Here is a 17,751-nt window from a genome sequence, read left to right as displayed (position 1 = left end):
CTCTGAAGGTCCGGCGGACCTTCAGAGTTCCTTGCCAGCTACTTGCGCGGGAGTGACGTCATCGCGCCACTCACAGCTCCGGAGCCGTCGAACCCGGAAGAGACGCCGAGGGAGCATGACAGCTCCCACAGCGGTGTCCGGGCGTCCATGTCGGGGCTTTGTTTTAAGGCAAGCATTTCATAATGAGCTAGTATGCGATGAATACTAGCTCATTATGCCTTTGTCTTGTAGGGTTTTTTTTTTTTTTCGGCAGTATACAACCGCTTTAAGGATCTCTAATTTTTCACTATTACAATGTGTCAGGAATTTAATCTGTCAACACATTTCTAAAGAATCACTTTTATAGAGGGTCTCTACTCTGATTTTTACTATTTTTACTACAATGTACTTGAATCTATCCATATTAAATGTATCAAAGTTATAAAGAATTTTTTTTTTTTTTTTTTAAATTATTGTGCATGTGATTGGGTAATCTTTGCAAAGTGAAGTTTCACCTCATTTACTAAGCTCTGGAGCAACTGCACTTGCAGAGTTCATTGTCTATTTGCCAGCCTTTAGTAAACCAACCCCAATGAATTTGTCAATAATAAAGTAATACCGTACATATACAATTCTAAGTACAAACCGATCTGTTTTGTGATATTGTCTTGCAAAAATGATTTTATCTTTAATGCAATCCATAGACAAAAATATAACAAAAATAAAATTTAAAACACCCTTTTGTCTATTTTATTAGCTTAGTTAAAAAAATAATAATGGTACTGTACATAAAAGGTATATGTATTTTATAAAAGGTAAACGTATTTTATAATTGTCCTGTTTTGAAATGGCACAAAGGGGTCTATTTAGCTATTTGTCCAATAATTTTGTGCACATCACTGGATTGCTCTGGTAAGTATTAGGGAGGAAAAGAAAAGCTGGAAGGGAGAAGAAAAGAAGGGAGAAGAAGAGGTGAAGCTGATGGAGAGGGGAGGACAGGAGAGGACGCTTTGGGTAAAGAGGACAGCAGAGGAGTGGATAGATGGTAGAAAGCTAGCATAAGTGGAGAGAGAGAAGGGGAGGAGAAGATGGGAGAAGAGGGGTAGGGAGGACAGAAGGAGCTGGAAGGAGAGGGGAGAAGAGTAGAATGGAGAGGAAGGGAGGAGTTGGGAGAAAAGGGGAGGAGTAGAGAAGAGGAACTGGGTGATGTAGGGGTGCTGGGAGGGGAGGAGAGTAGGAGCTTACTTTGTATCTCTGTATCTCCCATCTAATCAATGTTTATAAACAATGTTACTTTGTATCTCTGTATCTCCCATCTAATCAATGTTTATAAACAATGTTACTTTGTATCTCTCTATCTCCCGTCTGATCAATGTTTATAAACAATGTTACTTTGTATCTCTCTATCTCCTGTCTGATCAATGTTTATAAACAATGTTACTTTGTATCTCTCTATCTCCCGTCTGATCAATGTTTATAAACAATGTTACTTTGTATCTCTCTATCTCCCGTCTGATCAATGTTTATAAACAATGTTACTTTGTATCTCTCTATCTCCCGTCTGATCAATGTTTATAAACAATGTTACTTTGTATCTCTCTATCTCCTGTCTGATCAATGTTTATAAACAATGTTACTTTGTATCTCTCTATCTCCCATTTGATCAATGTTTATAAAAAATGTTACTTTGTATCTCTCTATCTCCTGTCTGATCAATGTTTATAAAACAATGTTACTTTGTATCTCTTCATCTCCTGTCTGATCAATGTTTATAAACAATGTTACTTTGTATCTCTCTATCTCCTGTCTGATCAATGTTTATAAACAATGTTACATTGTATCTCTCTATCTCCTGTCTGATCAATGTTTATAAACAATGTTACTTTCTATCTCTCTATCTCCCATTTGATCAATGTTTATAAACCATGTTACTTTGTATCTCTCTATCTCCCATCTGATCAATGTTTATAAACAATGTTACTTTGTATCTCTCTATCTCCTGTCTGATCAATGTTTATAAACAATGTTACTTTGTATCTCTCTATCTCCTGTCTGATCAATGTTTATAAACAATGTTACTTTGTATCTCTCTATCTCCTGTCTGATCAATGTTTATAAACAATGTTACTTTGTATCTCTCTATCTCCCGTCTGATCAATGTTTAGAAACAATGTTACTTTGTATCTCTCTATCTCCCGTCTGATCAATGTTTAGAAACAATGTTACTTTGTATCTCTCTATCTCCCGTCTGATCAATGTTTATAAACAATGTTACTTTGTATCTCTCTATCTCCTGTCTGATCAATGTTTATAAACAATGTTACTTTGTATCTCTCTATCTCCTGTCTGATCAATGTTTATAAAAAATGTTACTTTGTATCTCTCTATCTCCTGTCTGATCAATGTTTATAAACAATGTTACTTTGGGGTTTATTTACTAAAGGTGGAGAGTGCAAAATCTGGTGCATCGCTGCATAGAAACCAATCAGCTTCCAGGTTCCAAGCTGAAGTTAGAAGCTGATTGGCTACCATGTACAGCTGCCCCTAATTCTGAGTGCTCCAGCTTTAGTAAATTTCCCCCTTTGTATCTCTCTATCATCTGTCTGATCAATGTTTATAAACAATGTTACTTTGTATCTCTCTATCTCCTGTCTAATTAATGTTTATAAACAATGTTACTTTGTATCTCTCTATCTCCCGTCTGATCAATGTTTATAAACAATGTTACTTTGGGGTTTATTTACTAAAGGTGGAGAGTGCAAAATCTGGTGCATCGCTGCATAGAAACCAATCAGCTTCCAGGTTCCAAGCTGAAGTTAGAAGCTGATTGGCTACCATGTACAGCTGCCCCTAATTCTGAGTGCTCCAGCTTTAGTAAATTTCCCCCTTTGTATCTCTCTATCATCTGTCTGATCAATGTTTATAAACAATGTTACTTTGTATCTCTCTATCTCCTGTCTAATCAATGTTTATAAACAATGTTACTTTGTATCTCTCTATCTCCCGTTTGATCAATGTTTATAAACAATGTTACTTTGTATCTCTGTATCTCCTGTTTGATCAATGTTTATAAACAATGTTACTTTGTATCTCTGTATCTCCTGTTTGATCAATTTTTATAAACAATGTTATTTTGTATCTCTGTATCTCCTGTCTGATCAATTTTTATAAACACTGTTACTTTGTATCTCTCTATCTCCTGTCTGATCAATGTTTATAAACAATGTTACTTTGTATCTCTCTATCTCCTGTCTGATCAATGTTTATAAACAATGTTACTTTGTATCTCTCCATCTCCTGTCTGATCAATGTTTATAAACAATGTTACTTTGTATCTCTCTATCGCCTGTCTGATCAATGTTTATAAACAATGTTACTTTGTATCTCTCTATCTCCTGTCTGATCAATGTTTATAAACAATGTTACTTTGTATCTCTCTATCTCTTGTCTGATCAATGTTTATAAACAATGTTACTTTGTATCTCTCTATCTCCCGTCTGATCAATGTTTATAAACAATGTTACTTTGTATCTCTCCATCTCCTGTCTGATCAATGTTTATAAACAATGTTACTTTGTATCTCTCTATCGCCTGTCTGATCAATGTTTATAAACAATGTTACTTTGTATCTCTTGTACAGAACACCAGGGGTGGGTCCTGGAAGGCAGATATGTGTCCCCATTATTTGGGTTGTGGTTCTATTAAGGGGGATGAAAAGAAATCCAGTTGTGGTTCCCAAGGATTCTCAAGCATGCTGGGTGAGGGGTTCTGAGGTGATCTGATGGAGAGGAAAAACTGATTTGCAGCATTCCAAGGATTATTAAGTTCTTATAAAGAACCCAGAATTTGGAGGCTTTAGGGTGGGAAAGAGCCTCCAACCCTGATTACGGGTGTTTCAGTCCCAGCAGGGTAAACCCGCCTGCCAGACGGGGCTGAAAATGCCAGGAAACAGTCAGCAGGTGTTTGAGATGTGATGAGGAGCAGGATACATGTGAGAAGTAGAGATGTGTACTGCTCATTACCAAGACATTGCTAAGCTTGTGCTGTTTTGCTGGACCCTCAAAGCAGGCAGGGACTAAAAACTCTGCGAAGTGACTATTTTGTTTGGCGGTGAGCCAAAACTTTTGTGTATTTTTTGCCTGGTTTTTGGGGGGAAAAAAAGACTATTTACCTTTACAAGAAGCTGGCTTGTTCCGAACCCCAAAGATCACATCTGATGCTTGTATGTGGGCAGATTTTAGTAAAGGACTGATATTTTAAAGGACTGGTGCCTGTTTTGGATGTCCTGGGTCAAAGTAGCGCAGGCACTACAAACCTCTGAAGGAGGCATGGAGGAGGTTGTAAAAACTCTTGTACATGCCTCGGTGGAAGCCAACCACTGCCACAATGAAGCCAAGGTACGACAGGACCAAGGCCTGATTCAGATCATAGCAGAGGGGCCCTTTGATCAAGCAGCCATGCTTGTAGCGTGCCAAGCTACACCTCTTGTCTGATTACTTTTATGGTACTGAGAAGGGTCACCGTCCCCCCACTGCCACCCATCATGGTTCCCAGGCTCTCCCGTACCTCTGGGGAGCCCTGGACCATGATAAATGCACTCACTATACAGAGGGAGAGGAGGTTTGGGAACTTCCATTCCCTCATCTCCTCTTTGGTAAATGAAAATAGAAGCAACCAGGGGAGACATTGGAAGTCTAGTAGACCCCCAATGTCTCCATGAAGAATACCTGTCACCTGCCCATCACATAGGGGATTGCTAGCTGCCTTGTGGAAGCAATAAAGTTATGTAGCAGGATTTCCGGGCATTGGGCCTGATGTGGGTCTGCCATTGTTACCAGTAACACTTCCAACACATTTAAGTTGAAAACCCAAGTGTGAGAGCTGAGACAATGACCATTCCGGCATCTTTGGTTTGTTTTAGTTATTTTGTAATGGGGATGGGAGAAGGGAATGCGTGGGATACTCCTCTGGCTCAACTAGGTTTAAACTGGGACTCTTTGCAGAAAATGCCGGTTAGTGCTGTTCTGACGCCAGCTGGATGCGACCAACGCTTCCTGACGCTTGAAAATACTGTTTTGCTGAACTGTGCTAGAACTTCGATTTTAACTCCTTGGTTAACTTTGAAGATCCAGGACTGTAATAACACTTGACTCTTGACACTCTGTCTTGCTCAAAAGTCCGGCGAACAGCTCCCTCCAGCCCTTCACTGACTGAGGTAGCTCCTTGTAACTGCTTGTGCTGCTGCAACTCTTAACACTGTACACTGCTCTCTGTACACTTAACTCTTCAGGGCCCAACTGCTGGCGCCCCCTTTACACTTCAGGATCCTCTGTCTAGGCACCCCCTCTTACACTTCAGGGTCCTCTGACTAGGCACCCCCTTTACACTAGCTGGCTCCTGGATCCCTGGGTCCTTCACCGGAGTGGTCCCCTCTACACTAAACAGACCCCCAGGGGCAATTCACAGTACTCACGAACTTGAAATGCTTTCCTGGAATGAACCCCTCTTTCTCCGCTGGTCCTCGGCACACCGTATCCTCTCTGCAGCTCAGCTCTCTCTGTACTCTCAGGCAGCCACCCGAGACACCCAATCCTTCTAACAGGAGGGGAGACAGCCGTACTCTCCCTCCTGGGGCTCTGCTTCCCGCCAAAGACCTTGCGTCATGCGTTCCCCTCAAACTTATACCCACTCCCAGAATCCTCTGCGGCAGAATCTGCCTTCTGGGGTAGATACAGTCCTGAATGAGCCACTGATTGGGTTTCCTCCATTGCCCAATGAGAATCCTCTCATGGAGCCAGTGGGGAGACTCCCCTCTCAGTAGCCACACCTGGGAGACATGACAGTCCAGCTGAAAATCATGGCCCTGCTGTTAGGCAGCTGAGGCCCACTATACCTTTGCCTAGCACCTACCTTGTAGGGTGCTACAGTTAAATGGGAAAAAAGGTGTTAAAAACATTAAATTATAATAAAAGAAATATAATTTAAAAGAAATTGAAAGGCACCCCCATTTTCCCCTTCACAACCCCCCCCCCCCCCAAATGGAAATACCAGCATAGGGTGCACACGTATATGTAAACAACAATTGCACCTCACATTTGAGGTATAACCGTGAACATCATAGTGAGGTCAATAATTCTGGGGCCATTATTCACGATTACCTCTAACCTTCAAAGGCATTTAAAGCTTCGCCTATGAAAAATTTTGGTTACCAACGTTTTTCGCCATTTCACATGCACATTCATTTATTTTTAAGGCTTGACTTGTTTGATATTTATTTACTCGATCAACCCTATATTTTATATTAAAAAAGTAGGTATTATATTGTTAATAATTATAAATGAAAAAGTGCGCTGATAAATGTGAGTGTGCTGCTACCAAAAGTGTATAAATGGAATAGTGTAAAAAGTCTGGTGCGCTACTAAATTGCAATAAAATGAACAATGTCAATCATGCATACAAAATAGTGTACAAACAATTTGAAACAAATAAAAATGTGAGTAAACAAAGTCTCTGGTTTCTCTTGCAAATCAATATAATGTGTTTTCCGTGAACAACTCCACCAGAAAAAAGCTAAATAGATGAATGTGCAAATAAAGTCCAGTGTTCATGTAAATTCCAAAAATAATAACTGGTGGCCGTGAGAAAACCAAGTGTTGCTGCAAATCAACGAACGTGATGTGAAAATCCCATCACCTGGTGAATTCACCGCTTACCAGCTTTAAGTAGATTTAGGGCAGATAGACAGAATATGAATCCAAAGGGACCTCTGTAGATAACCAAAAAGGAGTGCTGTGTTGGAATCCACCCTCGTGTGTGACAGGGTAGGGGGGGGGGGGGGAGCTGCTTACCAGATCCCACTGTTTCCAAACATGTAATGAATGTAGACTCTCTCTGGATATGTAAATGAGGGACTCCTGGTGTTTCCTGGTTCTTCTCTTGGAATGACACTCATATAAGGTGCACCATGAAAATGAGGGAAGAGACTAATAGTGCACTACCTTTATCAAAAACGAAGATGCAAGTTCTGTCTGGAGAGCGGCGGCTGCCTGCAGCGCAAGCCGCGGCTGTTGTGACTGACGGCGCGACTTCTCCTTCGCTCTGACGCGTTTCCTCCCTATTGGGCTTCCACGGAGATAGGAGGAAGCCCTATCTCCGTGGAAGCCCAATAGGGAGGAAACGCATCAGAGCGAAGGAGGAGTCGCGCCGTCAGTCACAACAGCCGTGGCTTGCACTGTGTAACGCTCCTGCGTTTCTTATATGGTGTGGATTTTCAGCTGCAGAAATAGTTCCACGTCAGTAGTCATGTAAGAGATATGCTGAGATACCATTCCCAACCTCAATGACTCATCATGTGTGGAAGGTCTTATTTCAGCCAGTAAATACACACAATTAGCAAGCTGGTTCCTAGAGTGACTTTATGTATGTGGTAACACAATGATGAAGGTTGAGGGATAGGTTGAGTGGAGGTGGTAGGTGATAGACACTTGAAGGTGAGACAGTAGCAGATAGATGCAGGAAGGTTTAGCAATGTTGTATGGTAGCAGATGACAGAATAGCAGGTGGACATACAAAAGAGATCAACCCAGTGCAGAAAAGTAGCAGTAGTCTCAAGAGCTAGCAATCTAGTTATGCAGATGTGATAAACAGTCTTTACTATGCAGAGCTAGATAGTGTAAGCTTAGTATAAGTTTATAGAGAATTCCCCTGCGGGGTACTTAGCACTATTAGCGATACAGCCGAAGGGTGGTTCAGGAGAGGCGGATGATCCAGTAGCGGGATACAGGGATCAGCGCAGCGAGGTTCCGTCAGCGAGGTGAGCTTGCAAGCATGGAAGCTTCAAGCAAGGTTAGCATCCAGGTAAGGGTGTTTGAACGAACACATGTGAGTGAGAACCGACGCCTTAAATAGCCATCTAGTCCGGCGCTGGGTGATGACAGCTCCAGTCTTAAAGGTGTATGCGCACCTTTCCAAAAGTAAATGGTGGGGCGCATACACTTGTGGAAAGTGTAATTTAGGGTACCAAAGGTACCGGAACATTACACACTGCAGGCAGCCGCCGCTCTCCAGACAGAACTTGCATCTTTGTTTTTTCCTGTAAGTGCAATCTTTACTTTTCTAATAAATGTGATAAAAGGTAATGCACTATTAGTCTCTTCCCTCATTTTCATGGTGCACCTTATATGAGTGTCATTCCGAGAGAAGAACCAGGAAACACCAGGAGTCCCTCATTTACATATCCAGAGAGAGTCTACATTCATTACATGTTTGGAAACAGTGGGATCTGGTAAGCAGCTCCCCCCCCCCCCCTGTCACACACGAGGGTGGATTCCAACACAGCACTCCCTTTTGGTTATCTACAGAGGTACCTTTGGATTCATATTCTGTCTATCTGCCCTAAATCTACTTAACCACTTAAAGCGGAGTTCCACCCTGGTTATACATTTTTTAATAAAAATACCCCTGGGACAGTCAGGGCTAGTACATTCCACAATGGCTAGCCTCTGATCTGTCCCGGGTTGCACTTACCTTTTGGGAGAAATACTTACCTTGAAAATGTATTCTCCAGCACTGCCATCTCAGGTGTGGGCAGCTTGAAGCCAGCGCGATCCTCTTCTGCGTCCTCTTCCTTCTTCTTCGGTCCCACGATGCACTGCACCGGCCCCGACGTCACTTCCGACGTCGGGGCCGACGTCACTTTATCGCGCGTCATCCCTCCACAGCTTCTGGGCATGCCCAGAAGCTGTTTAGAAGGGAATGACGTGCGCGCCCCAGAACTGACGTCAGGGCCGGTGCAGGCGCAATGATTCCTGGGAGCGATGACATTCAGCTCCCAGGAATCATTGCAGAGCCAGGAAGTGACGAATCGCCGCGGCCGCCGAGGGGAGGAAGAAGGAAGTAAGGTGAGTATATTTTCTCTACAAGGTAAGTAAAAAAAAAAAAATTGCGATTATCCATTTGTTTTTCAGCTGACCCGGAGCGAGAAGATGGAGGTAAGTATAAAATTAGGGTGGAACTCCACTTTAAGCCCCGGAAGATTTTACCCCCTTCCTGACCAGGGCCTATTTTGCGATTCGGCACTGTGTGACTTTAACAGACAATTGCGCGGTCGTGCGACGCCGTACCCAAACGGAATGTACGTCCTTTTTTTCCCACAAACAGAGCTTTCTTTTGGTGCTATTTGATCACCTGTGCGATTTTTACTTTTTGCGCTATAAACAAAAAAAGAGCGTACATTTTGAAAAAATAACAATATTTTTCAAATTTTTTTATATGAAATTCCCCCCAAAAAAATGTAAAAATCTAAATTTTTTAAAATTTTTGGCCAATTTGTTTTATGCTACCTATGTTTGGTAAAAAAAAAATCGCAAAAAACGAATACCTAAACGAATTTGGCGTCCTTTTTTTCCCCACAAACAGAGCTTTCTTTTGGTGGTATTTGATCAGCTGTGCGATTTTTTGATCATGCGCTATAAACAAAAAAAGAGCGTCAATTTTGCAAAAATAACAATATTTTTCACATTTTTTTATAAGAAATTCCCCAAAAAAAATGTAAAAATCTAAATTTTTTAACATTTTAGGCCAATTTTTTTTTTACCATATGTTTGGTAAAAAAAATCGCAAAAAGCGTATTTTGATTGGTTTGCGTAAAAGTTATTGCGTTTACTAACTAAGGGAAAGATTTTTGTCATTTTTGTTGTTGTTTTTTAACGCGTAATGGCGGCGATCTGCAATTTTTTTTGCGGGACTGTGACATTGCGGCGGACAGATCGGACCCTTGACTGACATTTTTGACACTTTTGGGGTTACCAGTGACATTACTACAGTAATTAGTGCTATATATATATATATGCACTGTTACTGTAAAAATGACACTCGCAGTGAAGGAGTTAACTGTATTGGAGAGGGAGGCGTTAAGTGTGTCCTAGGGGCGTGCTTCTAACTGTGATTGGCTGTGGCTGTGTGTGTAAGAACAATGATCATCGGTCCTACATAGTAGAACCGTTTGATCATCATTCTTACACAGGGAGAACTGACAGGCGGTTTTGTTTACACTAGCCGCCTGGCTTTCTCCCGCTGTCACGGACGATCGCGAGTGCCTGGCGTACATCGGGTCCGCCAGGCACACGCGCAGGGGGGTCCGTGACCGAGCGGGAGCGCACCTCCGGCGGCGCGCACTCGCTCCCCACACCCTTACAGGCTAGTGACGTATCCCTACGTCGCTCTGCCTGTGAGGGGCTGACTGCCGATGTAAATAGTCGTGCGGCAGTCGGCAAGTGGTTAAAGCTGGTAAGCGGTTATCGCTTCTCGGCCTTTTGGCTAAGATCAAGTGTAGTATCTTTTCTTATCAGTTGGTATGGAACCTGATGGTTAGTATCGGTGGGGGCCAAAACGAACCGGGGCGCTCTGGAACTACCGGAGGACTGGGAAGTAAGCCACACCAGAGAAAGCCGGATGGTTCCATTGCCTTCCTGATTTGAATGGGTCCGCTCATATCAGTTTTAAGGGAGCGGGAAAGCTGGTGTTGGCACTCACATCGGCTAGTACTGCTCCTGGATATAATTGGTGAGGAATTGGGATGGCGGTGGGAGGGCTTTTTCCTCCTGGGTTGAACTGGGCCTTTGAATGGAGGGCCTAGTCCCCAGTTGAAGGCAAGCTCTCCCTAATGCTGTTCACATTCCAAGCCTCCTGGTAGGTAAGGGCTACACTGGGTCTGGCCAGGGGCTGAGACCGAAAAAGCCCGTGGTGTACGTGCCCCTGGGGTGGCAGCCCAGGGGTGCCTCAATTTCACTGGTGAGGGGCAGCTCACCTGAGTTTTTGTGGCATCTTGGTCACTGCACCATCACACTTTTTCAGCACCTGCCTCTTGGGGTGGGCCTTTTGGCCAGCACCAGAGGAATTTTTTATTCCTGGCCGGGGGGCCTGCCAAGTTCCTGCACTTTGGCACTACCCAGCACTTCTCCACTTCCCCTTTCCCCACTCTTTCTTCTTTGTTGTGTGTCACGTTTGTCCCTTTTTGGTTGTCACTTGCACGATGAGTATGGCGTAGGTCCTCGGGCCTGCCCTGAAAGTCTTGGGAGGGGGTGGATATGGCCTTTTGGCTTAGTTCGCCCTCTCTCATGGGGTCTCCCTTCGGGGGAGCCCCACCTAGTACTTGGGGTGGGCTGTTTCGGCAGTCCCCCTGGAGAACGGGGTCTGCCTGGCTTTGGCTGGGTGGACCTAAGTGAGTACCTCAGTCCCTGTCAGGAGCTTCTCGCCCCGGGGGATCAGGGTCAGAGCCCTTCCTCTTCGGAGGAGGGCCATGTGTGTACGCCTTGTGCACTTTTTTGTGTGTCTCACGTTTGCGTGTGTGCACTTTTTTATGCACCGGGTGTTAAGTCTTTTGAGTGTGTTTCACACACCACGGGCTAAAAAAAAAAAAAAAAAGCTGGTAAGCGGTGAATTCACCAGGTGATGGGATTTTCACATCACGTTCGTTGATTTGCAGCAGCACTTGGTTTTCTCACGGCCACCATTGATTATTTTTGGAATTTACATGTACACTGGACTTTATTTGCACATTCATCTATTTAGATTTTTTCTGGTGGAGTTGTTCACGGAAAACACATTATATTGATTTGCAAGAGAAACCAGAGACTTTGTTTACTCACATTTTTATTTGTTTCAAATTGTTTGTACACTATTTTGTATGCATGATTGACATTGTTCATTTTATTGCAATTTAGTAGCGCAACCAGACTTTTTACACTAGGTATTATATTGTGTTTGTGTGCACCAATACTCATATTTATTTCTGAAAATATGCGTATGATAAAACGTTGCACAAATGTCGTGTGACATAAAAAAGTGCAACTGCCACAGTTGTATTCAAGGAAAGGATCCCCCTGGATGGGACTATAACGGGTACTGACTCAGGTATATATCAAAAAGATTATTTATTTGTATAGACAATAAGTACAAAAATTGGCAAATGGGCAAGAATAATACACAATTGCACAATTAAAAAATGTTAAAAAACATTAACGACTCTTTTTACAAATCAGATAGGAAGTGACTGATCCAACATGGAGGAACCTGAGGTATGGTGCTGGAGACACTACGCGTTTCAATATCAGTATTTACCAGGGCCTCTGCTTTCAGAAAATATAATTTTCTTTGGAGATTCTAAGCAATTTTCTATCAAAAACAAGAAAGTAAAAAAAAACTGGCCCAGACATGAAGTAGTTAAAAAGAACCGGTCCTGGCAAAGCTTACGATTTTATTGTTTTTTTGGGGAGGGATCATTGATGTTTTTCAGTTCTGCTTCAAGTGTCTTTGTTTTCCAGGTAAGAACCTGCCTAACTGGGCAAACTGGTATTGGATAATAAGAAACTTTGTTGTTCATTTCTCTCTCTGCTGTCAGCAATGGCGTCCTCAGATCTGAGAGCGGAGCTGGATTGTTCCATCTGCCTCAACATTTATACGGATCCTGTAATGTTGAAATGTGGACACAACTTCTGCCGTGTCTGCATTGATCGTGTGTTTGATACACTGGAGGAGTCTGGAGGTTATTCCTGTCCTCAGTGCAGGGAAGAGTTCCAGGAGAGACCTCCACTGCACAGCAATTTATTTCTGCGTAACATAATTCAGCGTTTTCGTTCCTCTCAGCCAGATCAACAGATCTCCTGTACTTACTGTATTCACACCTCTGTACCTGCTGTGAAATCCTGCCTGCAATGTGAAGCTTCTCTATGTGATGACCATCTGAGAGTCCACAGCAAGTCACCAGAACACGTCTTATGTGACCCCACCACCACCCCGGAGAACAGGAAATGCTCCGTCCATAAGAAGATCCTGGAATATTAGTGCACCGAGGACTTGGCCTGTCTTTGTATCTCCTGCAGTTTAACTGGAGAACATCGGGGACACCAGGTGGAGACTCTGCAGGATGCTTCTATGAAGATGAAAAAGAAACTGACAAATAATGTGCAGAAACTGAATACTAAGACAAAGAACACAGAAGGAAGAGTTCGGAGTCTAAAGGAACACAGGGGAAAAATACAGGGAAAAGCAGATGGTGAAGAAAAGAGAGTCATTGCCCTGTTCAGAGACCTTCAGAGACGTCTGGAAGACCTGGAGAAGAGGGTCCTGAATAAGATTTCCAGGCAGGCAGAGCGGATCTTAAGCCCGGTCAATGATCTGATCCAGCAGTTGGAATTAAAGATGGAGGAGCTGTCCAGAAAGACGAGTCACTTAGAGGAGCTGTGTGCCATGACGGATCCATTGACTGTCCTACAGGAACCGGACACAGGTGACTTGTGTGATACTGAGGATGGAGATGATGAGGACAGAGAGAGACATGAGAAACTGCTCAATTATGGAGAGAATCTGGATGTTGCTGGGGTCTCACGTATGATAAATACAGGTTTATCTGATATAATAACTGGTGTAAATGAGGGGATCTTTATACAGAAGGCTGTAGACATAATATTGGATATGAACACAGCTGCTGATGATGTTTATATCTCACATGACCTGAAGACTGCTTCCAGGTCAAGTAGAGTCCCACCTCGCATATGTAGTTCAGAGAGATTTATAGATTGTGATCAAGTTTTAGGTAGTCGGAGTTTCTCCTCAGGGAGACATTATTGGGAAGTAGATGTCTCGAGATCAGATAACTGGAGAATCGGGATGTGTTATGACAGTATAGACAGGGAGGGGGATGACTCCTTGATTGGATGTAATGACGTGTCCTGGGGTTTGGACAGGACGGGTAAAGAGTATGCATTAATACATGACAGTGATGAGATCGAGCTCCCTGACAATATTCCCGGTGGCCGAGTCCGGGTATATCTGGATTATGAGGCCGGGCAGATCTCCTTCTATATGCGTGACCCCATCCGACACCTCCACACCTTCACCGCCACCTTCACCAAACCCCTCTATGCTGTGTTATGTGTAGCAGAGGGCCGTGTAAGGATATGTGGGAGGAATAAGATGTGAGAAATCTGCCTAGAGATTGGTGACCGCCCCATAGCTCCCAACTGTTCCTGTTTTCAACTTAGGGGGCGACCTGTGAAGTCGCGTGCAGCGCGACTTCGGCACGACTTGCACGGACTTCATAACATGAATGTCTATGCAAGTCGCCTCCAGGTCGCCCTGAGGTAGTACAGGACCCTTTTTCTAAGTCGGAGCGACTTTTGTCGCTCCTATTAGAACGGCTCCTGTACTACACAATGAGAGCGTGACGGACCGCGACTTGTCAGGCTGACAAGTCGCGGTCCAAGTCTGACCAGTGTGAATGCGGTCTTACTGTATATAGTTGTATCTAAGATGCACTTTTTATCTGTCAAAAAGTATTTCCCAGTGCTAAGCGTTTCATCCAATTTCTAAATTGCCGCATTTGTAAAGTTCAAAAGCCAATATTAAGGAATATAAAAATAAAGGTGTTGCGCTATTCTGTAATATTGGATGAATATAAAGAAAATAAATAAATGAATAAATATAAATAGATAATAATAAATATGACAAAATAGCAAAGTGCTATATAATCAAATAAACAATGTGACATGTGATCTATCATCCAATGATAAATAAGTGATGGATAAAAACGAAATTGACAAAAGTGAATACTTTATCAAAAAGTGATTTATTTACGTAACCATGAAGACTTTTTTCTGTTTATATTGCCAAAACCCTTCACTTAAGCAGCCTCTTTTGTTTTACTCCAAATACACTATTTATTGAGTATTATACTTTGCACTGTTCAAGGATTTAGACATCATCTGCTATTTTTACTTTGCACAACCGTTTCATTGGATTTCAACGTACTAATTTTTCTCTTCTCTTTGATTGAAGATCCAGGCAATACATCTGTTTGTTTTTCCCTTTTCCAATTTCATTTTTATCCATCACTTATTTATCCATGGATGATAGATCACATGTCACATTGTTTATTTGATGATATAGCACTTTGGTATTTTGTCATATTTATTTTTATCTATTTATATTTATTTATTTTCTTTATATTCGTCCAATATTACAGAATAGCGCAGCACCTTTACTTATATATCACTTGTTTATTTGGCATAGGAATCTGTCATTTTATGGTGTATGCAGCAATTCAAGGTCGTTATTGTCTTATCAATTGATAGCGCGTGGGTTCCCTCACTTTTCATTGTATAAAGGAATAGCAGTCGTAAAATAAAGCACTTGTCGGTTTAACAAATCATTTTTTTGCATAATTCTCCTTTTAGGGGACATGGCAGGGGGTGTGTCCTATGCCTACATACTTTAGCTAATAGGTGTCCTTCGTTCCCATCTCAAAAATTTGGGAGGTATGCTAACAGTCTCTTCTGATCCTCTGCTTGCTGCCCAAGCATTCTCTTCTGATCCTCTGTCTGCCACCCAGACAGTCTATTCTGATCCTCTGCCTGCCGTCCAGACAGTCTCTTCTGATCCTCTGCCTGCCGCCCAGACAGTCTCTTCTGATCCTCTGCCTGCTGCCCAGCCAGCCTCTTCTGATCCTCTGCCTGCCACCCAGACAGTCTCTTCTGATCCTCTGCCTGCCACCCAGACAGTCTCTTCTGATCCTCTACCTGCTGCCTAGACAGTCTCTACTGATCCCTTGTCTGCTGCCCAGGCAGTCTGTTCTGATCTTCTGCCTGCTGCTCAGATAGTCGCTTCAGATCCCCTGGTTGCTTTCCAGACAGTCTCTTCTGACCCTCTGCCTAATGCCCAGCCATTCTCTTCTGATCCTCTGTCTGTTGCCCAGTCAGTCTCTTCTGATCCTCTGCCTGCTGCCCAGCCAGTCTGTTCTGATCTTCTGCCCGCTGCTTAGATAGTCTCTTTTCTCCCTCTGCCTGCTGCCCAGACAGTCTCTTCTGATCCTCTGCCTGCTGCCCAGACAGTCTCTACTGATCCCTTGCCTGCTGCCCAGGCAGTCTCTACTGATCCCTTGCCTGCTGCCCAGGCAGTCTGTTCTGATCTTCTGCCTGCTGCCCAGATAGTCGCTTCAGATCCCCTGGTTGCTTTCCAGACAGTCTCTTCTGATTCTCTGCCTAATGCCCAGCCATTCTCTTCTGATCCTCTGTCTGTTGCCCAGTCAGTCTCTTCTGATCCTATGCCTGCTGCCCAGCCTGTCTGTTCTGATCTTCTGCCTGCTGCTTAGATAGTCTCTTTTCACCCTCTGCCTGCTGCCCAGACAGTCTCTTCTGATCCTCTGCCTGCTGCCCAGACAGTCTCTACTGATCCCTTGCCTGCTGCCCAGGCAGTCTGTTCTGATCTTCTGCCTGCTGCCCAGATAGTCGCTTCAGATCCCCTGGTTGCTTTCCAGACAGTCTCTTCTGATCCTCTGCCTAATGCCCAGCCATTCTCTTCTGATCCTCTGCCTGTTGCCCAGTCAGTCTCTTCTGATCCTATGCCTGCTGCCCAGCCAGCCTGTTCTGATCTTCTGCCTGCTGCTCAGATAGTCTCTTTTCACCCTCTGCCTGCTGCCCAGACAGTCTCTTCTGATCCTCTGCCTGCTGCCCAGAAAGTCTCTTTTTATCCTCTGCCTGCTGCCCAATCTGTCTGTTCTGACCCCCTTTCTGCTGCCGAGCCATTCTCTACTGATTCCCTGCCTGCTATCCAGTCAGACTTTTATCTACCTGTTGCCCAGCCAGTGTCCTCTGATCCTCTGCCTGCAGCCCAGCCAGTCTCTTCTACTCCTCTCTCTGCTGCCCAGCCATTCTCTGTTGATCCTCTGCCTGCTGCCCAGTCATTCTCTATTGATCCTCTGTCTGCTGTCCAGCCAGTCTCATCTGATCCTCTGCCTGCTGTCCAGACAGTCTCTTTTGATCTTCTGCCTGCTGCCCAGACATTCTCTTCTGATCCTCTGCCTATTGCCCAGACAGTCTTTTCTGATCCTTTGCCTGCTGCCCAGACAGTCTCTTCTGAACCTCTGCCTGCTGCCTGCTGCCCGCTGCCCGGACAGTCTGTTCTGATCTTCTGCCTGCTTCCCAGAACAGTCTCTTTTCATCCTCTGCCTGCTGCCTAGTCAGTCTCTTCTGATCTTCTGAGAGAAAAGACAAAAGAAAAAGGGGCGCACCGACCTAGTGCATCACCACTAAAACCATTTATTAAAATGTTAAAAAGTATACAATACACTCACAAGGCAGGTGTGATAATACACACATATACAATCTCCAAGGTAGCCAAGGTCCCATATGTAGCAAAATGGCATGCAGAGTGCCGCATGGGGCTGCTGTGGCTGGGCTGACGCGTTTCAGGGGCGAACACCTTTCTTCAGAGCCAGAAAAGTTGCTGCTCTTCTGATCTTCTGCCTGCTGCCCAGCCGATCTCTTTTCATCCTAAGCCTGCTGCCCAGCCAATCTCTTCTGATTCTCTGCCTGCTAACCACACAGTCTCTTCCGATCCCCTGCTTGCTGCCCAGTCTCTTCTGATCCTCTGCCTGCTACCCAGCCTGTCTCTTCAAGTTATCTGCCTGTTTCCCATCCAGTCTTTTCTGATTATCTGCCTGTTGCCCAGCCAGTTTCATCTAGTCTTCTGCTTGCTGCTCAGTCTCTTTTGATCTTCTGCTTGCTGTCCAGTCTCTTCTGATCCTCTGCCTGCCGCCCAACCAGTCTCTTCTGATCCCCTGCTTGCTGCCCAGACATTCTCTTCTGATCCTCTGCCTGCTGCCCAGACAGTCTCTTCTAAACCTCTTTCTGCGGCCCAGACAGTATTGTATGATTATCTGCCTGCTGCCTATACAGTTTCTTTTGATCCTCTGTCTGCCACCTAGCCAGTCTCTGT

General features: G+C 43.9%; 1 pseudogene across 1 annotated transcript; it reads left to right on the top strand.

Moving 5' to 3' along the window:
- The first annotated feature begins 12,312 nt into the window (after positions 1 to 12,312).
- Positions 12,313 to 13,959, top strand: LOC309550294 (E3 ubiquitin-protein ligase TRIM11-like; annotated as a pseudogene). Its single transcript has one exon. The product of its transcript is annotated as an E3 ubiquitin-protein ligase TRIM11-like (transcript).
- The last annotated feature ends 3,792 nt before the right edge of the window (positions 13,960 to 17,751 follow it).

This window comes from Pelophylax lessonae, assembly GCF_965119305.1.
Source record: "Pelophylax lessonae genome assembly, chromosome: 3".
Taxonomy (NCBI): domain Eukaryota; kingdom Metazoa; phylum Chordata; class Amphibia; order Anura; family Ranidae; genus Pelophylax; species Pelophylax lessonae.
The sequence above is the reverse complement of the archived record's forward strand: the minus strand, read 5'-3'. Positions and strand labels throughout refer to the sequence as shown.